The sequence below is a fragment of the Pseudonaja textilis genome, chromosome 5 (genome assembly GCF_049901715.1).
Source record: "Pseudonaja textilis isolate UNSWEBS1 chromosome 5, rPseTex1.2, whole genome shotgun sequence".
Taxonomy (NCBI): Eukaryota; Metazoa; Chordata; class Lepidosauria; order Squamata; family Elapidae; genus Pseudonaja; species Pseudonaja textilis.
Genome location: NC_141994.1, coordinates 72,627,468 through 72,645,903, shown reverse-complemented (window position 1 = coordinate 72,645,903; position 18,436 = coordinate 72,627,468). Strand labels below are relative to the sequence as shown.

Sequence of the window (18,436 nt, the reverse complement as noted above, 5' to 3'; positions counted from 1 at the left end):
AATAACAGAAGTGTCAAATGAAAAAAGAACAACCGAAGTACAAAGAGCTTCAAGAATGAATCCGAACCGAACAAACGACTTTGCTTCCTGCAAAAGTGTCGTCATCTTTGCCTTACTTTTATCCCTTATGGGAGGGGCAATCAACTCCCAGCCTTACTCTCGAGTCGCCCCTTTTGTCTCAGCTGCTCCCACCCTCTAGCAGCTCTGTGCACACGCACACTGGGAACAGGCTCCCCTTGTTCCTCTGCCTTGCTGTGATAAGTCATATTTTTCAGTGCCGTCGTAACTTTGAATGGTCACAAAACGAATGGTCGTTATGTCGAGGAGTATCTGAACCTTGAATATTGTCCATATCCAGCAGAAACCCATCTGAATCTGTTTTATCTCGTGCCCAATTAAAGCATGTGTTGAGAAGGCTGTTACCAGCAGCCGAATCAGAGGAGAAGGAAGAGGAGGCGGCGTGGGAGTCAGGGTCAGCAACCTGGGAGCTCCGAGGGGGGAGAGGAAGTAGAACTGGCAGAGAGAGAGAGAGAGGCGGAGCCTGGGCTGTCCATCAGCCCTCAGAGGGAGAGTCCACAGCCCCCAGGTCTGGAGGTGGCTGATGAGGAAGAGGAGGAACAGCTGGGTCCAGTGCCTGAGGCATGGATGTGCAGAAGGCAGAGAGGAGAGGAGAGCAGTGGAAATCTATGGGCCGGTCCTTGGAACGGAAGAGCCACCGCTACTAGCGAAGCCCCACTCTAGCTCTGGGGATAAAAGGCAGGGGACGGAGACGAGTAGATGTGACAGACAACTATTCATCTCCCTGCCGGACGGACTTGTTAGCCTGCAGTGAGAGAAACGTTTTGCTGAGGAGAGGAGAGCAGTGGAAATCTATGGGCCGGTCCCTGGAACGGAAGAGCCACCGCTACTAGCGAAGCCTCACTCTAGCTCTGGGGATAAAAGGCAGGGGACGGAGCCGAATAGATGTGACAGACAACTTTCCTACCTGCCGGACGGACTTGTTAGCCTGGGGTGAAAGAGAAACTTTTTGCCTGAGCTGCCGGCCTTCCTAATAAAGGAATCTTTTGAGTTCCCTTCAGAAGGTTTGCCGTATTTGGGGAGCTGGCTCAGAACAAAGGCTTAGTTGGCAATGGAGGAGTTGAAGGACCCAGCAATCTTATGAAAACAATTTTCATAATTGAAAAATGTTTTTGTAGGATCAAGAAAATCTGAACAGCATTTCCAGGAGCTCTTTGAAAAGAATGCAGTAGAATTAATTTGGCAATAACAGGATTATGTATCAAGGCAACAATTGCTGGGGGAATCCGTTTATCTTTTCAGCCCAATCTCTAACAAGAGTGTGTCGTCCCCCCCACTTTGACAATCTCATTATTAACAACAATAAAACATCGCAGCCCACAAAAATAAAACAGAGTCTGGGGAACAATGTAAAAAAAGTGATTCTAGGTCAAGACGGAGAATGGCGAGTAAACCCAGCTGCTTAAGATCACAAGAGTTTCTTCGAAATGCAAACCGTTTGTCATATACAGGTGGTCCTTGACTTACAATGATTCATTTAGTGACCGTTGTTGAGGTAATTCCGCATTAGGAGAATGAGCGCATACAGGGAGACGTATTTGAGAGTCATGTTTGAATAATACACACACAGCACACAGATACACTGTACAGTAAATGTAGGTTTTTACTTCCAGAAAGGTTTAAGCAACGTCCAAGATAAGCAATCCAAAAGTCATTCACAAGTAAAATCAGTCCATTTTTCAATCCAGGGATAATCCAAATATCAAAGTCCAGTGTCAAAAAACAGTTCAGTATCAGACTTACATTAAATCCAGTAATATCAGTCAATTAGAAGAAATGGAGCAACGGCAACAGAAGGAAACAGATACTCACTCAGACGCACTCTCTTCTGAGACTAAGACTAAGACAATCCAGGTTTCTGGCTCCATCTTATGGCCATTTGAGAAACCACACCCAATTGCATGCTCTTGTATTCCCTTAAAGATATAGTACTAAACTGTTTATCCTGGTTTATATATTTCTAACCCAAGTACCTATTAGGTGACTTATATTCCTAACAACCGTTCAAGGTTACATAACATCATCAGTGGGAATGGCAAACCCTACCCTCCCTCACACTGATAGTGTTGCCTAGATGGGTAATAAAATGTCTGAAGGAACCAACCAAGCTCAGAGAGCACCAGGGACGCCGCAGTTCAACCCCGAGCTACAAATATTCTCCGCTATCAATACAATCAAGCCCTGAAGTGCCTTTGAAGAGCCTTCAACAGCGCAGTTCGTTCAGGAACACCTCCGTGATATTCCTGTGTATTCCAAGCTGGCATTTTAATGGAGGGAGGGACTCCTACATTTGTTGACTCCAAAGAGTGTCCAGACTATACTTCAGGTATCAATATTGATCATGGGGCCTTCAAAGCAGGTTCTCCCAGAGTAAGCAAACCTGCTTGGAAAACTCCATTTTGATACATTAGATTAAACGACTCTCATGGTCTCAATTCAACACAACAAATATTATTGCTACAAATCGCTCAGTTGGGTTTCATGCCTAAAAGTAGGACTAGAATTCACTGTCTCCTGGTGATTAGTCCAAAGTCACCCTGCCGGCTTTCCTGCCTAAGGGGAAACTAGAACTCACAATCGTCTGGTAATGGGGCCAAAGTCTCCCAGCCGGCTTTCCTGCCTAAGGGGAAACTAGAATTCATAGTTGCCTAATAACTGGCCCAAAGTCACCCTGCCGGCTTTCATGTCTAAAGTGGGACTAGAACTCACAGTCTCCTGGTGATTGGCCCAAAGTCACACCGTGGCTTTCAGTGCTTAAGGCAGGACTAGAATTCACCATCTCCTAGTGATTGGCCCAAAGTTACCCAGTCCACTTTCATGCCTAAAGAGGGACTAGAACTCACCGTCTCCTGGTGATTGGCCCAAAGTTACCCAGTCCGCTTTCATGCCTAAGGCGGGACTAGAACTCACCGTCTCAAGGTGATTGGCCCAAAGTTACCCAGTCCGTTTTCATGCCTAAGGCGGGACTAGAACTCACCGTCTCCTGGTGATTGGCCTAAAGTCACCCAGTCCACCTTCATGCCTAAAGAGGGACTAGAACTCACCGTCTCATGATTGGCCCAAAGTTACCCAGTCCGCTTTCATGCCTAAGGCGGGACTAGAACTCACCGTCTCAAGGTGATTGGCCCAAAGTTACCCAGTCTTTTTCATGCCTAAGGCGGGACTAGAACTCACCGTCGCCTGGTGATTGGCGCAAAGTCACCCAGACAACTTTCCTGCCTAAGGGGAAACTAGAACTCACTATCACCTGGCAATGGAACCAAAGTTACCCGGCCGGCTTTCATGCCTAAAGCAGGACTAGAACTCTCTGTCGCCTGGTAATTGGCCTGAAGTCTCCCAGTCAGCTTTCATGCCTAAGACAGGACTAGAATTCACTGTCTCCTGGTGATTGGCCTAAAATGCCCCAGCCAACTTGCATGCTTACAGCAGAACTGGAACTCCCCGTCTCCCGCTGACTGACCCAATAATAATCCATGTGCTACTCCAACTTCCCCTGCTGCCTTCAAAAGAACAGCTGCCTCAGGAGAATCCGAAATGGTAAATATGTCCACCGTTTTCCATGCAAAGCCTTCAATGTCAAACATGATAGGATCAACTCAATTAACACCTTCAACTCCCTTCCCTGTTGCTCCCACAGACTCCCCCCCCCACGGCCCCCTCCTCTAATCAGTTAACAAACACACTTATGAGGGACTTGTGGGTGTCTGTCAATCCAATTATTTCCTATCTGGGATGTGAAGACACTTCATTAAATACAGTGGGACAGATGGCCGGTTCCTTCACCGATCAATCAACCGACTGATTAGCAGATGAGGGCTTCCAAAATCGATGCCGTCGGGCGTTTCGGGTATCGGAAAAGTCCAGAGGGCAAAATTCAGATCCGTGCGGTCACTCTGTCCAGCGGACCAAGAGGGTGAAGATTGGCATCTAACACCTGCCGAGCTGCCTGCTCAAACCAATGCTACACAATGCAAGACTGAAGAATGAAGGTTGCTAGTTGGCTTTGAGGACTGACAGCTTATTAAGCTAAATTTGATTGATTTATTTGTATCCCAAGTTTATTATTACCAATAATTTATTTTTACAGATAATTCAAGGCAGTGAATGAATGTAATACACTTTTCTCCTCTTACTTTTTCCCTACTACGACAACCCTCTTGAGGGAAGTTGCTTGAAAGAAAGGGATTGGCCCAAGGTCATCCAGCTGGCTTTTATATAAGTCTAAAGTGGGACTAGAACTCACTGTCTCCTAGTGATTAGCCCAAAGTCATCCAGCCAGCTTTCCTGCCTAAGTGGAAACTAGAACTTATTGTCTCCTGGTGACTGACCCAAAGTCATTCCAGCCGGCTTTCCTGCTTAAGGTGGAACTAGAACTTCCTGTCTCCTGGAGAGGCCCAAAGTCACGCAAACTGGCTTTCATGGCTAAGGCAGAACTAGAACTCACAGTCTCCTGGTGACTGGCCCAAAGTCCCCAACTGGCTCTCCTGCCTAAGTGGAAACTAGAACTCATTGTCTCCTGGTGACTGGCCCAAAGTCATTCCAGCCGGTTTTCCTGCTTAAGGTGGAACTAGAACTCACTGACTCCTGGTGATCCTGGTGGACTTTGGACTAGTCCTCCAACTGTCTTTCATCACTGAGGCAGAACTAGAACTTCCCGTCTCCTGGTGACTGGCCCAAAGTTATCAAGCCAGCTTTCATGCCTAAGGCGGGACTAGAACTTCCTGTCTCCTGGTGACTGGCCCAAAATCACCCAGCTGGCTTTCATGGCTAAAGCAGAACCAGAACTTCCTGTCTCCTTGAGAGGCCCAACGTCATCCAGTCAGCTTTCCTGCCTAACTGGAAACTAGAACTTATTGTTTCCTGGTGACTGACCCAAAGTCATTCCAGCAGACTTTCCTGCTTAAGGTGGAACTAGAACTTCCTGTCTCTTGGAGAGGCCGAAAGTCGCCCAGCCGGCTTTTATGACTATGGCGGGACTAGAACTCACTGTCTCCTAGTGACCGGCCCAAAATCACTCAGCTGCCTTTCCTGCCTAAGGCGGGGACTAGAACTCACAGTCCCTTGGTAACTGGCCCAAAGTCACCAACTGGCTTTCCTGCCTAACGAGGGACTAGAACTCACCGTCTCCTGGTTTCTAGCCTGACGCTTTAGCTACTAGACCAATCTGGCTCTTGACGCAGGGAGGACTAACAGAGCTGTTGTCTAACCAGATGCCTGACAACAAAGCAATGTGTGTAACACATTTACAGAGGCAGGGATCAGATTCCCAGGAGAGGAACACAAGAAGTCACCATTTACAGCGTTCCAACAACGCAAGAAACACACATGTTCCGCTCCAAGTGAGGCCGCATCGAAGCCAAGTCCCCATTGAACCTCCATTGAGCTCATTATTAAACTGGCAGGGAAAGGCAGCTCCAAAGGGGCGAACAATATTGTGTTTTCAAGAGAGAGAGAGACGGAGAACAGCTGAGCCCACCGGATAGCGAGGACGAGGCAAGCTATTTCTCGTGTAAAGTTGGACACAAAACCTCATCGTTAAAATTTTTATTGCAGCCTTGGGAGGCGTCACGTTGCTAAAACAATTACAGCCACCGGAGAAGCTGGGATCTTTCTTCAAAATCAGACTGGGGAAACAAGACACTAGGGTAGGGAGATCCTCGACGTACAGCCACCGTTGAGCCCAGAATTCCTGTCGCTGAGCGAGACGTCGGTTCGGCGAGTTTCAACCCGCGTTACCAATTTTCCGGCCGTGTTCATGAAGCGAATCGTGGCGGTTCTTAGATGAGTATAACCTGGTTGTTAAGGAAATCTGGCTGCCCCCGTTGACTTTGCTCGTCGCAAAAGGGAATCCTGTGACACCCCGGGACACTGCAACCGTCATAAATGTGAGTCGGTTGCCAAGCATTTGATCACGGGACCACGGGGAAGCTGCAACGGTCGTTAAGTGTGTGAAAAACGGCCATAGGCCACTTTTTTCAGTGCCGTGGTAACTTTGAATGGTCATTAAGCAAAGCATTATAAGTCGAGGACTAGAAATGGAGAACATAAAGAAGAACAGCAGCCATTTTCTTCTTCTTCTTCTTCTTCTTCTTCTTCTTCTTCTTCTTCTTCTCCCTCCTCCTCCTCCTCCTCTTCCTCTCCTCTCCTCTTCTCCTCCTCCTCCTCCTCCTCCTTCCCCTCCTCCTCCTCTTCTCCTCCTCCTCCTCCTCCTTCCTCCTCCTCCTCCTCCTCTCTCCTCCTCCTCCTCCTCCTCCTCCTCCTCTCCTCCTCCTCCTCCTCCTCCTCTTCTCCTCCTCCTCCTCCTCCTCTCTTCTCCTCCTCCTCCTCCTCCTTCCTCCTCCTCCTCCTCTTCTCCTCCTCCTCCTCCTCCTCCTCTTCTCCTCCTCCTCCTCCTCCTCTTCCTTCTTCTTCTTCATCATTATTTTATTCTTTATTATCTAATTATGAAGTCCAGGCATAAATTGATTTAAAGGAATCAAAACTGGGGTCTGTGGTTGAAGGAGTGCTTTTTTAAAAAAGGGGAACATTGCCATTTACACACAGTTGTACTTAGTCCTCGACATACAGCAGTTCATTTAGTCATCGTTCGAAGTTACAACGGCCCCTGAAAAAAGTGAGGTTTTTTTTTAAAATAAACAATTTATTAAACTAAACAATTAAAAACGTTGAACACGGTGAAGTCGGTTTGATGTGATTTGGGGTCAACATCGCATATGTAAACAATTATTCAACTATATACATATATACATTTGTTTGTTCATATAATGCATTTCTATCATCATTCACCTTCTTTTCATCTCATCCAATCATTTACCTTTTCAACCAGTCCTTCCCCAACTTAAGACCTTCCTCTCTGCTCCCACAAATGATAGAATTTATCCCAAATTGCCGATAATACGCCGATTCATCTTTGTTTTTCATTTCTAGAGTTAATTTGTCCATTTCAGCACATAGCAAGATTTTGTTTATTACTTCTTCACTTGGTATAACTGTCTCTTTCCAGTTCTGGGCAAATGTTGTCCTTGCTGCAGTAATAATGTGTATAATCAAATAAAGCTCATCTTTCTTATATTTTTTTTGGACCTAATTCCCAATAGAAAGCATGCTGATAAGTGATCTACTTTAAAACCCAACCATTTTTTCCCGTCCTAAACCAACACTCCTGCGCTTTTTTGCAGCACCACCACGCATGATAATATGTTCCCCGTTCTATCGAACATTTCCAGCAATTTGGGGGCTGGCTTTTGTACATCTTGGCCAGTCTGGCTGGTGGGAGATGCTATTGATAAAAAGTGAGTTTTACAATGGCGCAGAAAGACGTGACTTACGACTGTTTCCTCCTCCTCCCAAACCCCACTCCCTTCCAGCACTGATGAGGTTACCTAGTTGGGTCATGAAACGTCTGCAAGAAAACCACCAAGCTCAGAGAGCACCAAGGACCTCTCATTTCTTCTCTTTCTCCTCCTCCTTTTTCCCTTCCCTTCCTTCTTCCCCTTCTCCTCCTTCTCTTCCTCCTCCTCTTCTTCTCCTCCTCCTTTTCTTCTTCTTCTTCCTCCTCCTCCTCCCAAACCCCACACACTTCCAGCACTGATGAGGTTACCTAGTTGGGTCATGAAACGTCTGCAAGAAAACCACCAAGCTCAGAGAGCACCAAGGACCTCTCATTTCTTCTCTTTCTCCTCCTCCTTTTTCCTTCCCTTCCTTCTTCCCTTCTCCTCCTTCTCTTCCTCCTCCTCTTCTTCTCCTCCTCCTTTCTTCTTCTTCTTCCTCCTCCTCCTCCCAAACCCCACACACTTCCAGCACTGATGAGGTTACCTAGTTGGGTCATGAAACGTCTGCAAGAAAACCACCAAGCTCAGAGAGCACCAAGGACCCCACCGTTCAACCCTAAGCTACAGATATTCTCTTCTATTGAACCAGGTTATTCTATCGATACAGGTTTCCAGCATCTGAAGGTCTCTTTATGAAGGCCACAAAGAAGGGGTCTTAATTATGACCCCCCAACTGCAGCTTACAGGCCGCACCCCGAGTCATCAGGCTGGACAAGATGCGAGCAGGACGAGATGAGCCAGTTGGTCTGATCGGACCTGGCTCAGTTCTTCCACGCCTGGCAGTCACTGAGGACTGGCATATGCTGCGCTCTTGAACAGCTTCCCAAGGTTTCTGGGTGCCATATGGATGGGCTTCAGGATGCCTATTGTCTTTGTGAGTCTGCCAGGAAAAGAGGAGGAGGAGGAGGAGGAGGAGGAGGAGGAGGAGGAGGAGGAGGAGGAAACAGGAAGGAGGAAGTAGAAGGGAGAAGGAAGGAAGAGGATAAAGGGAAGAGGAAGAGAGGAGGAGGAAGAAGAAGAGAAGGAGGGGAAGGGGAGAAAGGGGAAGATGGAAAGAAGGAAGAGAGGAAGAAGGAAAAAGGGCAGGAGGAAGGAAGTAGAGGGGAGAAGGAAGGAAGAGGATAAAGGGAGGAGGAGGAGGAGGAGGAGGAGGAGGAGGAGAAAACAGGAAGGTGGAAAGAAGGGAGAAGGAAGGGCAGGAAGGAGGAAGTAGAAGGGAGAAGGAAGGAAGAGGATAAAGGGAGGAGGAGGAGGAGGAGGAGGAGGAGGAGGAGGAGGAGGAGGAGGAGGTGGGGGAGGAGGAGGAGGAGGAGGAGGAGGAGGAGGAGGAGAAAACAGGAAGGTGGAAAGAAGGGAGAAGGAAGGGCAGGAAGGAGGAAGTAGAAGGGAGAAGGAAGGAAGAGGATAAAGGGAAGAGGAAGAGAGGAGGAGGAAGAAGAGGAGGAGGGGAAGGGGTAGAAAGAAGAAGGTGGAAAGAAGGAAGAAGGGCAGGAGGAAGGAAGTAGAAGGAAGGAAGAGGGTAAAGGGAAGAGGAAGAGGAAGAAAGGAGGAGGAAGAAGAGGAGGAGGGGAAGGGGTAGAAAGAGGAAGGTGGAAAGAAGGAAGAAGAAGGCAGGAGGAAGGAAGTAGAAGGAAGGAAGAGGGTAAAGGGAAGAGGAAGAGGAAGAAAGGAGGAGGAAGAAGAGGGGAAGGTGGAAAGAAGGAAGAGAGGAAGAAGGAAGAAGGGCAGGAGGAAGGAAGTAGAAGGGAGAAGGAAGGAAGAGGATAAAGGGAAGAGGAAGAGAGGAGGAGGAAGAAGAGGAGGAGGAGGAGGAAGAAGAGGAGGAGGAGGAGAAGGAGGAGGAGGAAAAATGTGTTCAAATGCTGGATGATACGACGGATTGCCATTTGGAACACAACATGCCAGATATCACACTTGCTGAAAACTGCAATGTATAATTTATTGTGATATCACGGTACCAGGAGACGCCGGAGTCGAAGAAAAAGAACGGGAGGAAAAAATATCACGAAATATCGCAACCCGGCCATCAAAACTACACAGTTATGGATGAAAGGTGTAAGAGTGATTCCCCCCCATTGTCATCGGGAAAATTGGCGCCATGTCCAAGAAGTTAACAAAACACATCGAGAAATTGGAGCTTCCGGCAATCACGCCAGCGGAACTGCAAAAAACTGCGCTACTCGGAACATCGTACATCTTAAGAAAATACTTGGATGATACTTAGGATGCTGGCAGCAACCTGTATCAACCATTAGCACCAGCCAATGGAATTTGTGATGCATTTTTGAATGTTCCCTTTGACTGAGTTTCATGTTTAATGAATACAAGAGAATAATAATTTAAACTTAATAATTATCCGTTTAGTGACCGTTGACAGTTACAACGAGCCTGAAAAAAAAAACGACTTATTTCACCCTGATGACAGCTGCAGCCTCCCCATTGCTCCCGTGCTCAAAATTCATCCTTTTGGCAACTGACTCGTACTTACAACGGATCGTGTGATTCCCTTTTTTGGACAAGCAAAGTCGAAGCCGATTCCCATTTACAACTTCACCGCCGCCGCGATTCGCTGAAACGGCCCTTGGCCAGGAAGGTCCTTAAACGGGGCAAGAACTCGCTTCCCGGCTGTTTTCCTTAGCGACGGAAACCTAAACCGAGGACCGTCTGGATGGGATTTTGCAGCGCCTTTCATTCTCCGCCCCCTCGCGGGGCAGTGGAATGCATTCCAACGTTTTAAATCATTTTTAAAAGTCAGGACTCCCACGGCGACAATAAATCCCCCCCCCCAAAGGTTTGGATAGGCAGGGGTGGCGGTTTTTTGACACCATTCTTGTTAACCTCGCCGAGTCTTTTGTTGGTTTGAGAGCGCATAAAACGCTGGTTAAAAGGCCTCCCACTGGCTGGCAGGCAAAGACAAGTGTCCATTATTTGTCGGAGTTAAGACTTCACATGTTCCTTGCTAATTATGCCAAATATTCCGTTTTGGGGGGCGAGGGGGGAAAAAATCATTGGGGGGGACACCGGAGACTTCCCACCTCACCCCCCGATCCTTCAAATTTATCCACGCCGTATTGGAAATGACAGCCTATGATTGCTGTAGACAACATCTAATTAACTGTCAGTATAAAACACATGTCAACGCCGGGAGGCTCGGCTGGATCGGCTGTCTAATTTTCGCTGCGGAATATTAAAGAGGTTCCTCTTGGCCGTGCCAAGCTGGGGATGGAATCTTGTTGTTTTATTTAAACAACTTCCTTCCTTCCTTCCTTCCTTCCTTCCTTCTCCTGTTCCTCCTCTTTCTCCAAGCCTTTATCTTTATTCACTTTTCCACTGGGGAGGGAGAAGGAGGGAGGAAGGAAAATGAGAAAGATGAAAGGAAGGAAGGAAGGAAGGAAGGAAGGAAGGAAGGAAGGAAAGAAAGGAAAAGAGAAAGATGAAAGGGGAGGAAGGAAAAAGAGAGAGATGAAAGGGAGAAGGAAGGAAGGAAGGAAGGAAGGAAGGAAGGAAAGAAAGAAAAAAGAGAAAGATGAAAGGGGAGGAAGGAAAAAGAGAGAGATGAAAGGGAAGGAAGGAAGGAAGGAAGGAAGGAAGGAAGGAAGGAAGGAAAAAGAAAGATGAAAGGGGAGGAAGGAAAAAGAGAGAGATGAACGGGAAGGAAGGAAAAGGGAGGGAAGGAGAGATAGGGAAAAGGAGGGAGGAAGGAAAAGAGAAAGATGAAAAGGAAGGAAGGAAGGAAGGAAGGAAGGAAGGAAGGAAGGAAAAGAGAAAGATGAAAGGGGAGGAAGGAAAAAGAGAGAGATGAAGGGAAGGAAGGAAGGAAGGGAGAGATTAAAGGGAAGGAAGGAAAAGGGAGGGAGGGAGAGGGAGGAAAAAGAGAAAGATGAAAGGAAAGGAAGGAAGGAAAAATAGTCATAAGTCACTTTTTTCAGTGCTGTTGTAAATTTGAACAGTCACTGAACAAACCACTGTAAGTTGAGGACTAATTCACTTAACAACAGTGGCAAGAAAGATTGTAAAAAGGGGGCTTAAAACTCCCATAACAATTGTGTCACTTAGCACTGGATATTTTGGGCTCTGTTGTGGTCGTTATGTCGAGGACTGCCTGTAGAGTCTAGCCCTAAAGTCACTCAACTGGCTTTCATGCCTAAGGCGGGACTAGAACTCCCTGTCTCCTGGTGATTGGCCCAAAGTTACCCAGTCCTCTTTCATGCCTTAAGGCGGGACTAGAACTCACCGTCTCCTGGTGATTGGCCCAAAGTTACCCAGTCCTCTTTCATGCCTTAAGGCGGGACTAGAACTCACTGTCTCCTGGTGATTGGCCCAAAGTTACCCAGTCCGCTTTCATGCCTAAGGCAGGACTAGAACTCACTGTCTCCTGGTGATTGGCCCAAAGTCATCCAGCCTGCTTTCATGCCTAAGGTGGGATTAGAACTCACCATCCCTTGTGGTGTTTGGCCCAAACTCAACCAACTGGCCTTCAGGACTCAGGTGTGACCAGAACTCCCCATCTGGTGATTAGCTGCAAATCACCCAGCTGGCTTTCACACCCAAGACGAGACTAGGACTCACAACTCCTGGTGATTTCCTGCCTAAAGTCACCCAGCTGGCAGGGGGTTGGACTAGAACAAGGGTCACCAACCTTTTGGACCTCAGGGACCACCAAACTCATCGTTTTAAATCCCGCGGACCAGAGACCCTGGGAAAATCCTCCAAAAAAGTCTGCAGGAAAATCCCCCACCCTGTTTTCCTACCGATTGATCGTTCTTTATTTGGGATCGCAGGATACCGTCTCCATTTCCCTTCTCAGGGAGAGAGAGAGAGAGAGAGACTTTTGGCTCCATGCAAGGAAAGCAGCAGAAGCCGCAGAAGTCTTTCTTTCTCTCCCCCCAAACTCTTCCAGAAATGAGTCTTTGCAGCCTCTTGGAGCAGGAGGCCTTGCAGGGTCCCAAAGACTCATTTGTGGCGGAGTTTGGGGAAGAGAAAGAAAGACTTCTGCTGTTTTCCTTGTGTGCACCCAAAAGCAGAAGAAGAAGAAAGAAGCAGAAGAAGCAGCCCGGTGGCCAGGCGAGACATGTGGGGTGAGTGGGGCAAGTCCCCCTCCTCCCCTTTCCTCCCCCTCACTACCTCATGTTGTTCGCAAGGCAAGCGACGCAAGCCTCGTGTTCCCGCGGGCCACGTGGGTGGCGCAACCTTGAGTTCCCGCGCAGCCTGGATTAATTGCTTTGGGTGGGACATTTCTCTGCGGACCACCAACATTTTCTCCTGGTCCACCAGTGGTCCCTGGCCCACTGGTTGCCGACCCCTGGACTAGACGACCTCCAAAGGTCCCTTCCAACCCTAGGATGCGTTGAGCCGATACTTTCCCACATCTTCCCAAGGAAAGACTCGATTCAACTCAGTCGCTCGGCCAAAGCCTCTTCCCGCGGGATTCCCCTTCCAAGTCACAAGCCGTGCAAATTATTATGGGATGTCGACCTATTTTGCCTGCAAGGTTTGGGAAGGTTTGCCTGAACGGGGTGAGCATTTTGGGAGGGGGAAAAAAATTAGCAGGGTGTTGCAGTGGTGGCCCACTCACAAAAAGCCAGCGAGGCAGTTCAGGAGGAAAAGGGGAAAACGGAAAAAAAAAAACGCCCCGAGGAGTATTTCAAGTGATGTCTGGGTACTGTGCAGATTTAATTTAATTAGCCGTCAAAAGACTTACGGTGGCAAAACCACCCAAACAAATTAGCTCAAGAGGGCTGCAGGCACTTCTGGGTTTCTTTTCCCTCCTTTCTGGAGAACGACTTGCAAGGCCGAAGGTACAGATAGACTGCAGCTTATCTGGAGCCTCCATTTCAAGAGCCCAACATAATCCCTCCATTTCTCTTCTCTCCTCTCATTTTTCTTCCTTCCATCTCTCTCTCCTTCTCTTCTCTTCTCTCTCCTTCCATTCTTCTTCCATCTCTCTCCTTCTCTTCTCTCTCCTTCCATTCTTCTTCCATCTCTCTCCTTTTCTCTTCTCCTCTTCTCTCTCCTTCCATTCTTCTTCCATCTCTCTCCTTCTCTTCTCTCTCTTCCATTCTTCTTCTCATCTCTCTCCTTCCATTCTCTTCTCTCCTTCCATTCTTCTTCCATCTCTCTCGCTTTTTCTTCTCCTCTTCTCTCTCCTTCCATTCTTCTTCCATCTCTCTCTTTTCTCTTCTCCTCTTCTCCTTCATTCTTCTTCCATCTCTCTCTTCTCTTCTCTCTCCTTCCATTCTTCTTCCATCTCTCTCCTTCTCTTCTCTCTCTCTTCCATTGTTCTTCCTTGCATCTCGCTCCTTCTCTTTTCTCCTCTCTCCTCCCATCTCTCTCCTTCTCTTCTCTTATCTATTATTCTTCCTTCCATCTCTCCTTCTCTTTTCTCCTCTTCTCTCTCCTTCTCTTCTCTTTCCTTCCATTGTTCTTCCTTCCATCTCTCTCCTTCTCTTCTCTTCTCTCTCCTTCCATTCTTCTTCCTTGCATCTCGCTCCTTCTCTTTTTCTCCTCTCTCCTCCCATCTCTCTCCTTCTCTTCTCTTCTCCTTCCCTCTTCCTTCCATCTCTCTTCTCTTTTCTCCTCTCCTCTCTCCTTCTCTCCTTGTCTTTCCTTCCATTGTTCTTCCTTCCATCTCTCTCTTCCTCTTTCTCCCTTCTCTCTCCTTCCATTCTTCTCCTCTCTCTTTCTCCTCCCTCTTCGGTCCCTTCCCCTCCCCTCCTTTCTCTGTCCTTTCCCCCATTCTCTTCCCTCTCTCCCCTCCCCTCCATTCTCGCTTCTCTCTCCCCTCTCCCTTCCTCTCTTGTCTCACCCCTCCGGTTTCTCCTATCCATCTCTTCTCTTCCAGCTCTGATTTCCCAATATCTTACCTTGCCTTGCTCCTCCATTCTCCCCTGCTCTTTCACCTCCTTCCCTCCTTTTCGGTAGAATCCCTTCCTCTCCCTCCTTTCTCCTGTCCAATCTCAGGAGATGCTGAGCCTAGTCCTGCCCCCTCCTGCCAGCTGAGTGTCTTGGGGCCAGTCCCTTTCTCTCAGCCTATCATCTATCTGTCTGTCTGTCTGTCTATCATCTATCTATCTATCTATCTATCTATCTACCATTTGTCTAAAGTGCTGTAGGGTTTCTTGCCTAGGCAGGGGGTTGGACTAGAAGACCTCCAAGGTCCCTTCCAACTCTGTTATTCTATTCTATTCTATTCTATTCTATTCTATTCTACTCTACTCTATTCTATTTCATTCCATTCCATTCCATTCCATTCCATTCTATTCTATTCATTATTTTATTTCTATTCTATTCTAATCATTTTATTCCTATTCTATTCATTGTTTAATTTCTATTCTATTCTAATCATTTTATTCCTATTATATTCTATTCATTGTTTTATTTCTATTTTATTCTATTCTAATTGTTTTATTCCTATTCTATTCATTGTTTTATTTCTATTCTATTCTATTCGTTTATTTCTATTCTATTCTATTCTATTCTATTCTATCCTAATTGTTTTATTCCTATTCTATTCATTGTTTTATTTCTATTCTATTCTATTCGTTTTATTTCTATTCTATTCTATTCTATTCTATTCTATTCTATTCTAATTGTTTTATTCCTATTCTATTCATTGTTTTATTTCTATTCTATTCTATTCTATTCTATTCTATTCTATTCTATTCTATTCTATTCTATTCTATCCTATTCTATCCTATCCTATCCTAATTGTTTTATTCCTATTCTATTCATTGTTTTATTTCTATTCTATTCTGTTCTGCTCTGTTCTATCCATCCATCCTGTACATGCACACATACATTCAGATACACACACATATGCATACGCGCACACCCACAGTACACACCCATACCCACACCCACACCCACCCTATGTTAGTTCTCCAAACTTGACTTCCAACTGGGCTTCTTTGGTGTGAAGTCCACCTGCTCCTCTGAATTCCGGCTGATTTCATTTTCGCTTCTGTCGCTTTTAAAATCAGCGCCTGCTCACTTTCCAGGGCGTGACCCCCCCCAGAATGTGTGGGAGGGGGCTCAGGGGAAACGAACCCATGCTCTTTTCAGGACTGTCTTTCCCTATTCCGAATCAGTCATCTTCAGGGTACAAACAGTCAGTCGGGTTGTTTTTTTTCCCCCCGAGAAATTCCACCCCTTTCATAATTTTTTTGAAGAGTTGCAAGGCTTCGCTCCTTCGGAAGACCCCCGCCTGGAATACTTGCAACCGGTTTTGCTCGCCACAATATAAAAAGGGTGTTGAGATTCTGGAAAGGGTGCAAAGAAGAGCAACCAAAAGGATTAGGGTGAACTGGAGGCTAAACTGTATAAGGAACATTACACGAACTGGATGTGTTTAGTTTAATGAAAAGGAGCAAAGGTGACACGAGAGAAAGGGGAGGTTGCCCTATTCTCTAAAAGGGAATTATAGAAATAAGATTAAATATATTTTAGTACATATTTTGACAGCAACAAGGCTAGTATATGCACAATGCTGGGAACAAAATAAACACGCCCCTCAGAGGAATTAGTAATTCAAAAAATTCTAGATTATGCCCAAATGGACAAATTGACGTTAAAATTAAAAGTTAAAGAAGAGTCGGAGTATTACAAAATTTGGGATAATTGGTAGAAATGGTTGAACAACAGAAAAGGATAAAGGAGACAAGAAAATTATAGGTAAATGTATATGACCTTTATATAAAGGTAAATAAATGTAGATATTTACAGGAGATTGGTTTGTATAATAATTTGTATGATAATGATGGCACTGTACAGTTAAAATTAAGATCAATATGTGTAAAAATTATTGCAAAAAACCCCCCAAACACCTGAAGACAATCTGTCCCTCCCTCTCTTACAAAATAGATGTTGAGACTTTGGAAAAAGTGCAAAAGAAGAGCAATTAAGATGATTAAAGCCCCGGAGACCTAAAAATACGAAGAACGGTTGCAGGATTTCGGTTTGAACAGTCTAGAGAAAAGAAGGTCTAGGATGGACGGCAGAACAATATCCCAGTATCTGAGGGGCTGCCCCAAAGAAGAGGGAGTCAAGCTAGTCACGGAAGTTGCAAAATGCTTCTCTTATTTCTTTCTTTTAAGCATGCAAAGTTTGTGGGGGGTTTATTTAATTTAAAAAAAAAAAAAACCGAGGCCAAATGGTTAATATACAATTTAAGAGGTTCTGTCTTTTTTTGACCCTGAGGAACGGATCAACTGAAGGGTTTTGCAACCGCAAACAAAGAACACCGCTGGCTGAATGAAGGGAGATTTCAAAAGCGGGCGCGAGATGGAGATGACCCAGGGACTTCCATTTTTAATGCAGAAAGTCTCGTGTGGCTCTGACAGATAATTCTCACACAAAACTTCACTGCGGTTTCTCTCCCAAAACCAACTGACTTCTCCGCTGGGATCAAGCCATCATCCGCCAGAGGTCAAAGTTATAAACAACTGGACAAGCCAGGCGGAGGAGAGTCTTAATTTCTTCGTTTGAAGTCTTCTTGGGCGACTTTTGGAAGAGATAAGCCTCCTTCTGACGTAAGAGAAGAGAAAGGAAGGGAGAAAGAAGGCAAGGTGCAAAAAGAAGGGGATTGCTTGAATTATTTTCTGAAGCCATTCGGCCTGGCGTGAGCTACGGGCATCCATCGAGGGCGACCTCAGGACGGAAATATTCACGGCTTGATATGCATGCTCGATGAGCTCTTGTGGTCTAGAAGCCTGGCCCAAAATTACTGGATGGGAATTACAGTTTAAAAGGGGTGCAAGGAAGCGGTTGGCGACCTACCATGTGAAAAGTGTCCCAGAAAGAAGGGGGACGTTTTACTTACAGGAGAGAATATAGGTAGCTTGGGGTTGAACGGGGAGGTCTCCATGCTTCTCGCTGCGCTTGGTGGTTTTCATGCAGACTATTTCGTAAACTCAACTAGGAAACTTCGTCCGTGTTGCGAGGAAGCGGATAGATAGTGGGGGAAAAGCAAGAAAAAACAGGGGAACGGGAAAAGGCCTTGACTTCCGACTCCTTTGGGGTAGTAAAATAAGGCGTGGAAATTGCTAAGCGCTTTCTAAGGAAAGGATGGTTCCTGCATCCAATGGGGAGGCGCAGCTAAATCTGTAATAAGGTGAAAGCCGCCTGCTCTATCGAGCCATCAAACCTGACAGCTTAAGGCAGAGAGGTCTCCAAACTTGGCAACTTTAAGACTTGCGGACTTTCAGCTCCCAGAAGGAAGGCTCAACTAATCTCATTGTACACATGGTGTTCTCTGACAATAAAGGGGATAATAATTCTCCAGCCAGCCTTGCTCTTTGGAGAATTCTGGGAGTTGAAGTCCACAAGCCTTAAAAGTTGCCAAGTTTGGGGACCCCCCTGCTTTAAGGATTCCGATTTTGCTGAGATAGGAGGAAGACCGGGTTTCAAAAACGCAACCGCTTTAAAAAAAAAAAGAGAATTCTGCGAAGGGAAAGGAATAACTTATTATTGGACCCTTGTTTTATTTCGGTACTTCCTCTCCAATCTCTCTCTCCTCCACCACCCCTGAAAGAAAAAAAAGAAAAAATCACACTCGAGCCCAGATATTTAGCTAATTGGAACAGCATATTTCTAGTAGAAGTCTTTGGCTGTAATTTGGTGCAGCTGTTTAAAGGCTGTAACTAGGAATCTGAAATGATTTAATTATAATGTGCAAGCACCCGGGAACGGCAAGGCAATTACAAACAACAACCAGAGAAGCACTTAATGGAAGGAGCTTTGTTAGGCAAGAGAGAAAGAGAAAAAGAGAGAGAGAGAGAGAGAGAGAGAGAGAGACATATGAGCAATTACAGGCAGCCACCAGGTCCCAGAAACTGATCTGCCCTTCGAAACATTTCGACGGTTTCATTCGGAGAACAAACATGGAAAAGGCGCAAAGAACGGGGACTTTTTTTGCTAAACGGAGGGTAGAGGGTGGCGGGAATGCTCGGGTTGTGACAAGCAGACAAACAAGACCACAGAGGTGAGTGTTGTTGTGCTGCAGGCACAGGAATTGGCACGTCCTGCCTGGC

General features: G+C 46.2%; 1 protein-coding gene across 1 annotated transcript in view; it reads right to left on the bottom strand.

Annotated features, from left to right (window-relative positions):
• The window catches only part of EXOC4 (exocyst complex component 4), a 367,177-nt gene that overhangs the window by 74,480 nt on the left and 274,261 nt on the right, over window positions 1–18,436 (bottom strand). The window lies entirely within an intron of this gene.